Source organism: Neoarius graeffei, chromosome 2, assembly GCF_027579695.1.
Source record: "Neoarius graeffei isolate fNeoGra1 chromosome 2, fNeoGra1.pri, whole genome shotgun sequence".
In the NCBI taxonomy this organism is placed as follows: Eukaryota; Metazoa; Chordata; class Actinopteri; order Siluriformes; family Ariidae; genus Neoarius; species Neoarius graeffei.
This window is the reverse complement of record NC_083570.1, coordinates 121,837,415-121,851,906: the sequence shown is the minus strand read 5'-3', so window position 1 is coordinate 121,851,906 and position 14,492 is coordinate 121,837,415. Positions and strand designations below refer to the sequence as shown.

Below are 14,492 nucleotides of genomic sequence, written 5' to 3'. Positions count from 1 at the left end.
GGTCAGGCTACACAGGAACAGTTTAAAATCACTGCCATAGTATATGCAATAGTCCAAAAATAATAAAGGATCTTAAAAAGCTCTAAAATATACTATAAGTAATATATACTATAAAAATATAATATAAGAGTCTTAACTCTTTGTTCAGCAATAAGGCTACCATTACATCCAACATTAAAGTGGGTGTGGGTCGATCTGACATCAAAACAGACCTTGGCGTCGTTCAGACACATCTCTGATCAAAAAATACACATTTCATAAACAAAATGTTCCCAAACAATGTCCAGCCGAGACAGAAGGTCATTTTTAACTGAACCTTAAGTTAATCCTTAATTTTGTCACCATTTTAATAATAATACTTATAAGAATAATAAGAATAATACTTATATAAACCTAACAATCCCCCACTTTGATAATAGTATCACTATTATCAAATCCTAGCATCCTCATGATCATATATGTGATTACATCGAGAATTAATCCTGAGTTAATCTTTGCCCTTCTTGACGTATATTGGTGCTCAGAGGGCGGGCATGCCCAATCAGCCCTCGTCCCACCTCACCGGAGCTTAGAGAAACTCAAAACCTCTTAATTCCCAGATACACGCTACTTCCTTCAGAGTAATTTGTTCTAAAACAGTGAGGGAAAAATTAAATTAGAAGGCATATCGACCTATAGTGAGAACAGAGTCCTGTAAGAATACAGAGTTTCAGAGCATAGAGATGTGTAATAATAGTAGAAAACGGCATCAGATGAAAGACATAACACATTCGTGTGGTGTGCGCTTGTGCAGTCCAGTTAGCGAAGTTAGTCCAGAAGATGTTGTCTCGAAGTCCAGCTCAAGCGGGTAACCCTGTTCCGAGCAATGAAGTGGTCCAGAAGGCTCGGGCGGGTAACCCTGCCCCGAGCAAAGATGAAGCAGTCACGAAGGCTTGGGCGGGTAACCCTGCCCCGAGCAACAATGAAGCCACGAAACCCGTGATGAGGACTGTCATGATTGTAGTGAGGATGATTGGTTCCAAATGGGGCGCAAGATCTCTTCCCCTCTTTGTTCACAACGTCTTGAGGATTCTCAGTCGAATCTGTGTAGAGCTCAGAAATAGAGAGAGAGAGAGAGAGAAAACTGGCCAGAGGGAGACTAGATAGGGACACAAAAAGCGTTAATAGCAGCAAACTTGTTATTGTAACACAACTTTGTTATGGAGCCTTCTTCAGTCGCGTGGCATGGATCCACTGTGGAAAAAGATCAGTTAAAACAGCAGTAGAAGTAATGGCGACTATGTCAGCAGGCCCATTATATTGTTTTCCCAATTGTCCAAATCATTACTTTAAAAAGTCACACCAGCACTTGTCTCCAACTTGGAAGGGGTGTGTGGTGGAGATAATATTGTATTATTGACCTTGGTACAAATTTTATGCAACTTATCTATAAGGGCTGCAGAATACTCATCCATATGCATTTTCAAATCAGAGGTACCCGGAGCCGGAGTTCCCTTCTTCCAGGGGAAGTCTTTATTTCCAAAAATAATTTCTTGGTGTCACACGAATTTCAGCCAGAATGAATTATGGATTACAGAAGCAAACCTGTGTCCTGCATGACCTTAATGAATTTGTCTTTCAATGTTCGATTAGTACGTTCTACGATACCAGAGGATTGAGGAATGTGAAAACACCAGTTTAGTTTAGAGATACTTACAAAGGTCTTGTGTGACTTTTGAGGTAAAATGGGTACCCTTGTCTGAGTCTATGGCATTTGAAACCCCATAACTATAACAATAATTATTATTGATTTCTTATTTTATTGTTCTGCTTTTATTGTTTGTTTTTCTTTTTTACTGTCCAGTGTTCTTAGGTATGTTGAAAGGCACTTATGAATAAAATTTATCATTATTATTATTATAACTAGGTATTAAAACGAGTAACTACCTTCGTGTTCTCTCGAGAACAAGGAAAAACTTCTACCCATTTAGAGAATTTGTCCACAATCAAGATAACAAAAATCAAATGAGAAAGGAAGAGCGTATGTCTCATGCAGAATATCAGGCTGATATTGATTGAACACACAGAATAACCACAGAGTGATAATATTATAAATTATAAAACAAGAACCGTCTGAGGGTTTAGAACAAAAACCATCAACAAAGATCCCTAGAGGGCTGGAGGGAAGAGATCAGACCTGATACTAGTAGTATGTACGATTTTTAGACAGACAATATCAATGTCATCCCAAGTGTCATCCTGAGAATTAAGGAGGCGTGTGAGAGCGCGACCTACATTATCAAAAGAGGATGTGACACGAACTTCGAGATTGTTAGTAAAACAGAGAATAAATAGTCATATGTTAATTTAATTATCTATTAAATTACTGATTAATTAATTTAATGGGTCTGTCAATTTTGCAACCATCAAACCATCAAAGCACATGCGGAGACAGCCCCCAGACATGCAAGTAAGCCTTGAGCAACAATGTCTAATGTTTTGGATAAAAACGCACAATGATGCATTCCCCCCCCCCATGTTCCCCAGAGGCCGTGCCCCGGTGTCCACAGGCATAGAGGTGGAAGGGCTTGAAGTGAGCAGGTAACCCAGGGGCGGAACAAAGGGTGCTTCTGACGGAGTGATAAGCGACCACCATAGCGTCAGTCCAGGTCAAAGGATGTTGCAGTGGAGGAGGTTTTGTGTCTAGAATGACAGCCTTGAGAAAGTTCAAAACTTCAAAAGTTCAAATACTTAAGTGTCCATGCAATATTGCAGATTGGTTCTGGAAACCTTAAAGCCCTTATGCGCCAGATGTTGGAGCAGGCGCAAGTGTCAGTGTCTTGGCAGATTTCTGGTGACTCAGCAGACACCAGAACACACAGACCACAGAGTCCTGAGGGAGGGAGAAGGTCACAGAGCACGTTATGAATTACAGCTGAAAAACAAAACAGCAGGAGAGTCAAATGGAACCTTGAGTCTAAACGCTATCTCCTCATGTGCGTGGAAAAAAAGGCAGAACAGAGATCATTAATGGTAGGAACCTGTGATATTACAGAAGAAACAATCAATTCATTAATCTTACGTAAATCTTGTGTAAAGTGTCTCACCACGCCTTGCTCGAGAAGAGACTGTAGGATGACATGGATCCAGAGAGAGAGGTACTGCTTATTATAAACAGGATGCACATGAATAGTTTCATATTTTGTGTAGTTTCATGTCAATTTAAGTTCCAGGTTGCAGTGCAGCAAAATGCGGAAAGGTTCAAGGACAATGAGTACTTATACAAGCCAATGTATCATAATCATGATAATTTATGAAGTTTTTTCTTAATGGTTAAACAAAGATAAACCCAAGTCTCCGATTTATAAACAAAAAGTTATTCAAGTAAACGTTTGTTAACTGTTTCTTGCTGAAAAAATTATGGTTAACTAAATACATTAAAAGCCTATCCATTCCATATCCTCTGTGGTTTTTAAAGGCAAAAGTATGGAGGTTTAAAACTCAGCAAACAGTTAATCAGAGCATTTCATATCAATGGTTCGAAATTAGGAGGAACATGTTTAAGCTTAGCCTCATAAGTAGCAATAAGTTTAAAGAAAGATAAGGAGATAAAAAACGGCAAATTGAAATGACAAACAATTTCACTGAATGTAATTTGAATAAAATTGAATAGCTGATAAGCACTCTTTGTTGGATTCGATATGTGACAGAGACTCAAAATACATTTTTAATTCAATTAACAGTATTAATGGGAATGAGAATTGGTTGTCTTGGACATTTTGACTTTATGTATATGAAATTTACCTAATAATATAAAGAGATTACTTATTAAATTTATTATTGTGAGAAAGTGCCAAAAATAATGATTTTCTCTGCTCATCGCAGATCTGTGGCTGTCCTTGCCCGCTGTTCTTGCATGAGTTATTTGTTTATATTATAGCTATCTGTAACAGTCTGGGAGTCTTATCTCAATGCTGACTGAGAAAGAGACAGAGCATATTGCTACGGAACAATTATTCAAAATATTATTTATAATAATAGGACGACAATTATTCAAAAAATGTCAAAAATGAAGTAAAAAGCGGGTTAGCTCGCTGTTGAACTAATTTCATGCTTCCCAGACAAGACAAGTCCACATTTCGCTAAAACGCGTCAGAAACAGGAGTATATAGGATATTTAAAGGCTAGAATTACATATGATTAATAAAAATACCACTGCACCAGCGGCGGTGAGAGCGCTGAATCCTAACCACTAGACCACTACACGATCAGTTTAAAATGTTTTAGATCAACATTAAACATTAGGTTAAACATTAAACTTTTCGGCATTCCCATTCACAGGTAGGGTAAATATATTTGATGCCTTTTATTATGCCTTTAAACAGGAAGTGGTATAATACTCGATATTTTAAAAATGATTCCTGATAAATATCTTCAAATCTGAAAGTGATATTTGATTTGGCTAAATTAATCAAACTCTAAGCCTTAAATATATTTCTTCTGTTTTTACCATGTCTGTTTAATTTAAGTGAATGTTTTTTTAAAAATGGTTTTTGTGTTGTATTTGCTTGTACAGTTATTTCATTATTTAAGGTCTGAACGCATAGAATTACTGCCCAAATCTGATGAGACGAGAGTTTTGCCCTAAAGAGCTGCTTTTTCTTTCATAATTTTGAAAACTTCGTATCCATCATTTATAAGATCTAGACATGAAACTGCATTAATAGCTGCACTATTAATTATTAAAACGCATTAATAGTCTTGTAGAGTGCTCGCGGACCACTCGTGACTTTCCTGATAACCTTCCAGTTACAAGTTTCGGACTATCAACACACAAGGAATATAAAATAAAATGCAGATGATCACCAAACGCTGAAACTAATTGATTAAGAAGCAGATTTTTCCTCTGATGATGTTAAGGGAAGAGGATCTCTTCTCTTGGATTTCTAACAGTGATGAGATTCACAAACGATTCGGATCTTCTTCGGGACGAAACATAAATGACTCGATCGAGCGAATCGATACAGACGCATCAACGGCATTTGTTTGAGTTCCTGCACACGTAATGGGTTGAGGAAAGTTCATACTTTAATTTCATGCAGCATGAGAGTGTGATTATTGTTTACAATTTGAAAACAGGAATACAAATAAGGTTTCCGTAGTTTCTGAAGAATCAAGAGTGAATCAAGTAAATTGATTCACACGCATGCGAGTTTGTTCTAAAGAATCGATTCAGTGAAGCTTTCGTTGAGATTAAAATGCACAATATACAGAATGTCCGTATTTTATACGGATTTGATTCAATAAACATAGTATACGGGCGTACAAATAAAGTTATACAGATTATTTTTAACAAAAAAAAAACCTTCAATAGTTATTTAGAGCTATAATCAATTCCCACAATGATAAAAGAGCACATAACATTTACACTTTGTAGTTTTTTGTCAAACATTGAAGCTTTGTATTCATTCTTAAAGTTTATTGAATAAAAAGTACCTGGGATATATCATTGTTAATTATCATTCAAATTTTAGGTAAATCATTTTAATTTGCATCTTATAAGGACTTTATAAAGGAAATAAGGACTTTGGAAGTTGGTTATACAGGTTTGATTGACCAAAGGTTTAACATTTATGCACACCAGGAACACAGTTCCAACTGTTCATGTCCAGAGTACTGCTTTGTTGTTTCATTATTTTGTGCATATCCAGTAATGCTTTATATAAATGCTAAAACAATTAAAGATACATTACACAGCTCCCAGAGATTGCAAATACCTGGATGAGGATAAATCAAAACTGAGCCGGCCAAATTGTCTAGAATTTGTGTAGAATGCTAAACCACATCCAATCCCGTGGGTTTTTTCTCGGGGTCCGGGTACCTTAATACAATAATACAATTAATATAATACAATTAATATAATACAATTTTTCCCCCCATGGTGGCTGCACGAAGGAATCAAAGATTAAAAGCACGCTCTTCCCGTTACAGCTCTTTCACTTCACGAGGATCACCGTCCCGTAAACAAATTACAAGGTTTACCAGTCTTCCCGTGGCTCTACCAAGCCCCGTCACGTCCCGTAAACAAGAGTCTAAAGAGTCTACGAGGTTCCCCAAAACATCCCGTGCCTCTACACGAGGTTTACCAACCTGAATTATAAACAACTGGGTCTCTTTTCTTTTTTTGAAATCACTACCAACCAGGTGGAAGTCTAACCAATCAAATTATACATTAAATATTAAATTTAAAATAATTTACTCACCTGGTTGGCAGTATCCCACTTCTGACACCAAATTGTTGGGGTTCACCCAGAAAGAGACCCCGATTCCTTCGTGGGCCACCCTCGGATCCGGGACAAATGATAGAACGATAGAAACAGACAGGGGAACCAGAGAGTTCACATGCCAGTTTATTCGCACAGTCACTTCGTCAAAGATGAAAGATTACAAACACCTTTTATAACAAATCATAATCTCTCCAAACGGCTATTGTATCTGTCAAATGTGTGTGTGTGTTTGTATGTGACCTCAGAGAGGGGTGTGTGTGTGTGTGTGTGTGTGTGTGTGTCTATGGGAGGGTGTGAGTAAGTGACATCATTTTGATTCAAAATTATATCTGTGTCTATGTGCTAGGTCAGCAAATCACATCTTAATTCCATATGTATGTGTTTGTGAATGAAACCTTCAATCATAAGCAAAATAATATTTCAGCAATTCAGCAATTTCATTTACACATGTCAAAGCACGTGAGATGTTTTTACGACAATGTTTTAAACAAAGACTATGTTTGGTCTAACAAAGAAGTGTTCTCCACTGGACGAAGGTCAGGCTACACAGGAACAGTTTAAAATCACTGCCATAGTATATGCAATAGTCCAAAATAATAAAGGATCTTAAAAAGCTCTAAAATATACTATAAATAATATATACTATAATATATACTATAAAAATATAATATAAGAGTCTTAACTCTTTGTTCAGCAATAAGGCTACCATTACATCCAACATTAAAGTGTGTGTGGGTCGATCTGACATCAAAACAGACCTTGTTGGGGTTCACCCAGAAAGAGACCCCAACAGCCTTGAACATGCTGAGGGAGAGGTGACCAGGATGTCTGCCGACATTGCATCCTTAATCCAGATCGGCCATCAACATCAACGGCAGATCCAACAACAACAAGAGCAACTTGTCCAGGTGATCCAGATGCTGACTAACCTGTCCAGTCCGCCTGTTCCTGCTCCGTCAGCACCACTCCTTCCCTCTGCGCCTCTTCCTGTGCCCGATGCTCCAGCTCCCGAAACTCCCACCCCAGAGCCCAAGATCGGAAACCCTGAGCGCTTCGATGGTGACCAACCCAGGTCCAGGCCTTCTTGACTAGCTGCTGACTCCAGTTCTCACTGCAACCCAGGACCTTTGCGACTGAGGGAGCCAGAGTCGGATTCGTCATCACCCACCTGACGGGCCGGGCTCAACTATGGGGAGCAGCTGAGTTCGAGCGACAGACTCTGGCCTGTGCCACCTTTGAGGCGATTGCAGAGGATATGATTAAAGTGTTTGACCTGGGCTCTTCGTCAGCAGAGGCATCCCGTGCACTAGACTTGTAGTCAAGACCGCTTTAACCAAGACCAAGACAAGACCAAGACTAGAGTGTATCAAGACCAAGACCAAGACGACACCAAGACCAAGACAGATCGAGTCAAAACCAAGACAAAGTCAAGACGAGAACAAGACCAAGACCGGGAAAAAAACTAGTGTTGATGTTACTTGCATTAATAGAATAAGAGCAGCATACTGAGGTCAGAGGTTCAGTAAAAGAAGGTATTATTCTAACTACAGACAATGCTGAGAAGAGCACGTCATGAATGTGTATGACTGAGCTCACTCACTGTAAATGTTCCGCAGACTGAGTGAGATAAATGTGTAACAATTGCATGATGGCTGTCACTGCACTATTAGAGGATTGACACTCCCTTTATAGTACTTTTGTGTGCTGTTGAGGACTGATATGACTGGTACTGACTGGTCCAAAAGTCATCTGATAAAACACCTTCAACAACTGTGGGAAATATGTAGCTGATTTTAATTATGCTTAATTTGTAGATTAAATTGAAGATACACAATTATAATCCTGAAATGGATTAGGCTTGTGAAGTCAAAACAACTTGATATGCAGATGATATTCAAAAGTAAATGGTTACATTTATTTAGTAAAACAATATCATTTAAATAAAATATTGTAACCGACAATATAAAGAAATGTGCACATCACTGCTAGTGATATAAAGCCTGTTGTTCAGTAAGGCAAAAACAATAATACAAAACATTAGAGAGAGTAAGAGGGACAGAATGAGAGCATCACTGCTGTTGTTCAGTAACCCCAACCATAGAACACAAACGGGGGGGGGGGGGGCAGAATGAGAGCATCACTGTTAACTAAACAAGCATATTTTCACAATGGAGGGAGTGAGCAAAAACAGTTCACATTTTAAAATAGTGATTGCACTTCAGGAAAACTAAATACTGCAGCATCTTACAGCCTAGCCGTGCACGGTGGGGTCTCATTAGAATACCTCCTCTACTAAAAACTCTCTCTACTGGGGCAGAAGAGGCAGGAACAGAGAGGACTTTAAGGGCAGTACTGTGCAGACTGGGGAAACGCTCTTTGTTTCTTGACCAAAATGTGAGTGCATCACAGTCACTGTCGTTTATGCTGTCTAGGTACTTGCTTATTTGTGCATCAGTGCTTGAGTGCTGGTTCGTGCTGCGTGATGACCTAAAGGCTTTGTAGCGTGAAAGAAGGCGCTGTTTCGGGGGTGGCGCAGAGTCACTATCTGACACTTCTCCGTCTTCCTCTATTGATGGTGCAGTTGGATCTCTGTGTAACTCTCTGATCAAAAGGTCTGTAAAAAAAGTGCGCACACACACACACACACACACAAAAGACACAGGATTAGACAGGATGCTTCTAATGAGGATATAAAAACAAAAATAACAGTAATAATAATTGCAACAACAACAATAAATAATAATATAGTCAACTGTTAATGACTTTTTAAGGTCATCTCTAAACCTCTTCAGTGCTGGTCCGGATTCACCATTTTGCACATCTAAATCGACCCAGGTCAATCCAAATTGGGGGTCGAGCATAGTGGCAAGGAAATAGATTTGATGGCTGAACAGCTCATCTGGGTCCTCTTCCTCCATATGGATCCGCCGGAAAATTCCAGAGAACCGTTTCTCCAGCGATTTTTTCAGTGCCCTGACTATAGCTCCAACCTGGGGCATTTGCAGCTCCATCTTTAGTAGATGATTCTTTAGGTCCAGAACGGTGGGGACCACCATGCTAATTGTCACCTGTTGATCCCCCTCTGTGAGGTCAGTTGCATCCGAAAAAGGTTCAAGCAAATCGCAGAGATCTTTTAGTTGAGTCCATTCCCGGGCGGAAAATACTAAGTTTTCTGCGTCACTGCACATTTTACTGATGGCTCTGTGGTCAAGAGTGATCAATGCTTTCAACTGTCTGTACGTGCTGTTCCAACGCGTGTTGTTTGCAGCTGGGATACACTTATTGGGGCCAAAGTGGGCCTCAACCAAGTCTCTGTGAGTACTACTGCTATGCAGCAGAGTTGTAAATTTGGTGGCCTTGGCAATGGCTCTAGCTACTGTTTTTACCTCTTTCATGCCGTCTTGGATGACAAGTTGCAGCGAGTGGGCAAAGCATGATAAACGTCCCCCTGTTGACCATGTATTGGAATCTTCTACATCCTCCCACATAGTCTCGTCATCAAGCTCATCGCTGCTGTCACCTTCAGGCTGCTCTGCTTCTGGCATCCTGACTTTAAAAGCTCGCTTCATATTAGATGCGTTATCCGTCAGGATGTAGCTTAGTTTATGACTAATGCCATACTCCTCAACAATACTGTCAAATGCCAAGGCGATTTGTTCGCCACAGTGTTTCCCTGTGAACTTCCTACAGTCTAGCAAGAAGGATTGCAAACTATAAGAGTCCTTGTTCTTGCAGATGACATGAGCAGTAACTCCAAGGAAGGATCGAAGCCTCCGGTCTGACCAGAGGTCTGTTGTTACTGCTATATTTGCCTGGACTTCCAGGGCTTTGATTATGTCACCCTTAACCTTAGTGACAAGGTCAGGTATTAACTTCTCTGTCAAAGTGGTCCTAGACACAGGAGTGTATCTGCTATCCAAGACATTCAGGAAGTTTCTAAAGTATGGATTCTCAACGATAGACAGGGGGAGAGAGCATCCAACTATGAGGTCCTGGAGGATGGACTGGGTGATGGCCTGATTTCTGGGTGAATTTAGTGAGTATAATTGGACGCTTGAAGCAAAGACCGATATTGGAGGCTGTGTTGGATCGGTCAACGTCACTGCTGCTGCAGATGCTGCTTTGTACTCCAAGTACCTACAAAATAGGGGAAAAGGAATCTGTAAGACATTTGTTTCTATTCAACCACAACAAACTACTGTATCTTACAAATGCAGTCATTTTAAATATATCAATGATTACAGGTGTTTGTGTACAAAATAACTTTATCCAATGCAGTGTGACACATTGACAGATAATCAAACACAACGAGTAATGATGGAAATAGTGGAGTGTTCAGTTCTTAACTAAGAACAGAAAAATGGAATGGACTCTACCAAAGTCAAAATGTGCATTAACTTTGCATATTAAGCCTGTGTGTGTCAGCAAGCCAGGAATCACACATAACTGTACTGACAAGAAATGGAACAGAAAAAAACTACTCAATTAAGTCTGTAATTAGGCTCACACCTAGGCTATACAATAGTATTGTGTTTCATAATAACATGCTAGTAGTCCCTACACACTGGACTGGTTCAACACAGAAGACTCCTAAACTTAGGTACCCTTAATGGCTCATCCATTATGCCAAATATAAGTCGACAACAAACCACATTACACCAGCCATTAAAGTGCTCACTAACACGGTTTCGACATTTTCTGTTCAATGAACTTGCCAAAATATCCAACGTTGGTGAAAACTGTTAATGTTTAAGTAGCCGAGAGCCACAGATGAAACTTAATTAGCATATCTGTACTTAGCATGTAGTTACACTTCTTCACCAGAAAAGTTAGCTTAGCACCTAAGTCTTTTGCCAAAAAATACGTCCCTAATAATCTATACTGGGCGTGTGAGGGAGCACACGATAAAAACACCATGCATACATGATCTGGTCGTCTAAGACTGAAAAGTGAGATAAAGAGTTTGAGGCCAGTACCATCTGGCTAACTTACCTCTCCGGGTGTTTCCGCTCCAGGTGCCGGGTGAATGTAGATGTTGTCCTGGCTGTCTCTGTCAACGAGACCTTGCAAAACTTGCATTTTGCAGAATGTTTCTTCCTTCCACCTGTGGCGAGGAACTCTTTGTGCTCTGTGTATGCATATTTGATAATGCACGAATTCGCGGACATCACTGTGTAGGCAATGTCTGACTGAAAAACTCTTTTAGTGTGAGAGACTGACAGAGTTCACGTAACATTTCATGCTGGTGGCGGTCTTTTGATTGGGTGAGCGCCAATATCTAAATTGCAACAAAATACACGGATGACATTGATTGGTTAGCCTATATGAAGGGTGAGAAAGGCGGAATAAAATAATAATAATAATAATAATAATAATAGGCCTAATAATATTAATGTTGCATTATCCAACATTATATTTACTGTGGATATTGTTGGCTGCAAATTTTTCGACCACTATCGATCTGAAACTGCGAGACCAAGACAAGAGTGATGCGAGACCGAGACAAGACCAAGACCACAGACAGTCGCATCCGTGACAAGACCAAGACCACGGAAAATTGGTCTCGAGACCGGTCTCGAGAACGAGACTGGTCTCGAGACATCCAAGTCTACCGTGCACTGATGACCATCCGTCAGGGAAATCGGACCATAGCTGACTACTCGATTGATTTCCGCACTTTGGCCAGACGCAGCTCATGGAATATGGAAGCCGTGGTGGACGCCTTCTTTCACAGCCTGGCCGATTACATCAAGGATGAACTCGTCTCTCATGACCTGCCACCAACCCTTGATGAAGCCATTGCCCTCGCAGCTCGTATCGACCGCCGGATCCAGACCCACAGGGGTGTGAAGGGGCACCAGAGCTCACCGGGTGTAGGGGAGATCCGGGTGAGCTCACCGTGTCTTCGGCCTCCCCCAATTCATAAACCCCTGCTCTAGATTCGTCTTCTGCTCCCCAACTCCACCCATACACTCTCCGCCCTGGTCGACTCCGGAGCCGAGGCCAACATCACGGATGCAGAGCTTGCTCGACAACTGGGGATAGGGAGCCACCACCTGTCCACACCTGTCCCCGCACAAGCCCTGGACGGACATCCACTCGGCACAGTGACTCACACCTCAGCCCCTGTAACCATGCTACTGTCAGGAAACCACCAGGAGGCCATCCAGTTTCATCTTCTGCATTCACCAGGACAACCCCTCATCCTCAGCTATCCGTGGCTGTGTCAACACAACCCCCACCTTGACTGGGAGACTGGCATGATACGTGAGTGGGGGAGGGAATGTCACCGGACCTGCTTAAAGGGGGCTGTCGTGCCCACCAATCCCGAAACCGCCAGTTCTGTCCCTGATCTCTCTAAGGTGCCTGCCTGTTACCATGGTCTCCGAGACGTCTTTAACAAATCCAAAGCCACTTCTCTGCCTCCTCACCGGCCATACAACTGCACCATAGACCTCCTGCCAGGCACCACGCCACCAAAGAGCCGTCTGTACTCCTTGTCTGCACCCGAGAGGAGAGCCATGGAGGATTACATCAATGACTCCCTGGCTGCTGGAATAATCCACCCGTCATCTTCCCCTGCCGGAGCCGGATTCTTTTTCATTGGAAAGAAGGACGGCTCTCTCCGTCCATGCATTGATTACAGAGAACTGAATGACATCACGGTCAAAAACCGTTACCCTCTGCCACTCTTGTCGTCTGCTTTCAAGCTGCTCCAGGGGGTCACCGTCTTCACTAAACTCGACCTCAGGAATGCATATCACCTGGTGCGCATGAGAGAGGGCGATGAGTGGAAGACGGCGTTCAATACACCAACCAGACACTATGAGTACCTGGTCATGCCCTTCGGCCTCAGCAATGCCCCAGCAGTGTTCCAGGCTCTAGTGCAGGGGTGTCCAAACTGATCCATAAAGGGCCGTGTGGCTGCAGGTTTTCATTCCAGCCATGCAGCAGCACACCTGACTTGGCTCATTCAATCAACTGAACTGTCTTCACACAATCAAATACTTGCAGCCACACCCACCCTTGATTAAAGGGTGGGTGTGTCAGTTGATTGAATAAGCCAAATCAGGTGTGCTGCTGCATGGCTGGAATGAAAACCTGCAGCCACACTACCCTTTATGGATCAGTTTGGACACCCCTGCTCTAGTGAACGATATCCTCCGGGACATGCTCAATATCTTTGTATTCGTTTATTTGGACGACATTTTGATATTCTCAAGATCCATGTCAGACCATATCCGTCACGTTCAGCTGGTCCTGCGCCGTCTCCTGGAAAACTCACTCTTCGACAAAGCAGAGAAATGTGAGTTCCACGCCAGATCCGTGTCCTTTCTGGGGTACATAGTGGCAGAGGGGAGCATTCAGATGGATCCTGCTAAGGTATCGGCAGTGACATCCTGGCCCGTACCGGAGAACCACAAGAAGTTGCAACAATTCTTGGGCTTTGCCAACTTCTACAGGAGGTTCATTCAGAATTACAGCAAGGTGGCATCTCCACTCACTGCCCTAACCAGCACCAAAGCACCATTCCTGTGGACCCTGGAGGCAGACAAGGCATTCAAGACACTCAAAGCACGCTTCACTTCAGCTCCCATCCTCCAGATGCCCGACCCTGAGCGGCAGTTTGTGGTGGAAGTGGATGCGTCGGACGTAGGAGTCGGGGCAGTGCTCTTCCAGCATGCAGCGGAGGACGGCAAACTGCATCCCTGCACTTTCTTCTCCCGCAGACTGTCCCTGGCCGAACAGAACTACGACATTGGGAACCGTGAGCTGCTTGCTGTCAAACTCGCTCTGGAGGAGTGGCGACAATGGCTAGAGGGCTCGAGCATTCCATTCCTGGTCTGGACAGCTCATAAAAACCTGGAATACATACGAACAGCCAGAAGATTGAACTCGTGCCAGTCCTGGTGGTCCCTGTTTTTCACGTGGTTCAATTTCACTCTCTCCTATCGTCCTGGTTCACGCAATGCGAAGCCCAACGCCCTGTCCCGTGTATTTCAGAAGAATGAAGCACCAGTGGAAGACCCATCCTCCCAAGTTCCTGTGTTGTCACTGCTCTGACCTGGGATATTGAGGAACAGGTCAAAGAAGCGATTCGAAACCAGCCGGGTCCTAGTGCTTGCCCCGACAACCGCCTCTTCGTTCCGGGACATCTGAGATCTCAGGTGGTTCAGTGGGGTCACGACTCTCACTTAGCTTGTCATCCCGGTGTCATGCGCACCA

General features: G+C 42.2%; 1 protein-coding gene and 1 long non-coding RNA gene across 5 annotated transcripts in view; one reads left to right on the top strand and one right to left on the bottom strand.

Annotated features, from left to right (window-relative positions):
• The window catches only part of LOC132882234 (4-galactosyl-N-acetylglucosaminide 3-alpha-L-fucosyltransferase 9-like), a 150,601-nt gene that overhangs the window by 85,070 nt on the left and 51,039 nt on the right, over positions 1 to 14,492 (top strand). The window lies entirely within an intron of this gene.
• Positions 2,595 to 4,999, bottom strand: LOC132875297 (uncharacterized). Of its 2 annotated transcripts, none has more exons than XR_009651786.1 (3): positions 4,846 to 4,999; positions 3,062 to 3,140; positions 2,595 to 2,914 (listed from the first exon to the last, which is right to left on the bottom strand). It is a non-coding gene; the product is annotated as an uncharacterized LOC132875297 (long non-coding RNA). The 2 variants fall into 2 exon arrangements; XR_009651787.1 differs by having other exon boundaries at positions 2,595 to 2,872.